This window comes from Apis dorsata, unplaced genomic scaffold (assembly GCF_000469605.1).
Source record: "Apis dorsata unplaced genomic scaffold, Apis dorsata 1.3 scaffold_355, whole genome shotgun sequence".
In the NCBI taxonomy this organism is placed as follows: domain Eukaryota; kingdom Metazoa; phylum Arthropoda; class Insecta; order Hymenoptera; family Apidae; genus Apis; species Apis dorsata.
The window spans coordinates 34,746-36,576 of NW_006263621.1; positions in this window are offsets into that span (position 1 = coordinate 34,746).

Genomic DNA, 1,831 nt, shown 5'->3' on the forward strand with positions numbered 1-1,831 from the left:
TACGTATATACATATTATATACACGTACATGTAATCGATGTACATACGTGTATGCGTGTACACTGTACGGCAGGTGCAGCGTGTGCACGTCGAATCAATTCGAACGAGACGAGAAGCTTTTTCGAGATTTCGAAAATTTATTTCAAGAGAAAAAAAAAAAGAAGGATTGCAAACGATAAAGAGAGAAATTATTTTCCAATCTTTTTTATACCTCTCGGAGAACAGAGGAGTTCGATCTTCGGTATTTAAGTCGTCCCATTCGTAGGTCAGTCCACGCGCGCAGGTTGAACGAGCACGCTCGTCTCCAGGTGCACACGTGAGCAACGAAATAAACGGAATGGAATCGTGGACTGGCACACGATTCCTCTCGCACACGCGCATCCGCCAATGGAGGGACTTCCGCGTGTCCGTGTACGCGTGTATGTATGCACATGCATCACGATGTCGTATATATATACGCTCGAATATTTTTCTATATTGCTGTCACGTTTGTCATTTTTTCCTTTCCAATGGTTGTTTCTTTCTTTCTTTCTTTCTTTCTTCTTTTTTTTCTTTCCACTATATATATATATATATATACACATACACATACACGTATACACAACCACATATACTTTCTTATCTCTGTCGTGTCTCTCCTTTTCGTTTCTCTCTCTTTATCTATTTATCTCTCTATCTCTCTCTCGATTTCTGCGATTTTTCTTCTCTCTTCTGTCACGAGTATTATGTACGTATACACGAATGGACACAAAAAAAAGTACACACGAATATATTTCTATATTCTCTGGTACATGGACGTTCGATCACATAGGCCCTAGTAGATTGTAATTTTTTGTGCTCTCTGTTTATCGTCTCTCTCTCTCTCTCTCCTTATATTGTCTCTCTTTTGTGTATATTGCGTATATCGCGCGACACTCGACGATCCGCGTCCTTCGTCGAACTGCTTCATCGATCCATCCTTCTTCTCCCGTGTGCGCGAAAATTGCAAGTTTTTTTCGTAAGGGAGGGGAAGGGAAGGGGGTAGAGTGGAGTATAGTTTCGATAAGCGAGAATTGTGTTCGGAATCGAAGGGGAATCGCGCACGAGTTGGGAAGTTTTGAAAGAGTTTTTTATTTTTAGGAATCTTAGGAGGATCGGAGGATATTACCAGAACTTCCAATTCTTCGATTTTTCCCTGATTTCCGAATTGTCGAAGTTTTGGAGAATTTTTCTTCTTTTTTTAAATATATTTAAAGTTTTGAAATCGAATACGAGAAGAAATTCAAAGTTTTTTCAAATATTTTTATAAATTTTCGAATTCCAAATTTATGATTAAATTTTTGAATCTCTAAATTTCTTAAAGAAATTTGAAGTTTGAGAAAACTTTTCAATTTTATATTTAATTTTGTTCTACAATATCTAAAATTTTCAAATTCAAAAACTTCTATATTTTATAATCCTGGAATATCAAAAATTCTCAATTTCCAAATTTTCAAACGGTCAAATTTTTCCAAACACGCTCAAAGATTCAGAAAATTATTTAAATTTTATAATCCTAGAATATCGAAACCCTCGAAAAAAATTTTCGATCAATCGAACTTACTCCTGGAAAAACTCTTAAAAAAAAAAAAATTCAAAGATTCAAAATTATTGAGATATTCCGAAGAATCTTTCTCGTAATCCTTCAAATAGACTATGCATTGTCTCTTCGATCCTCCAAGATCTCACCGAGGCTTAAATCCTTAACACCATCAAGCGACCCAACTCGAGGACTTCCCCTCCCCGAATGCCATCGAAATCCGCGAGTCTCCTTCGCAAAGTTTCCGGCCGAATATGCATTGGTCGCTAGGGA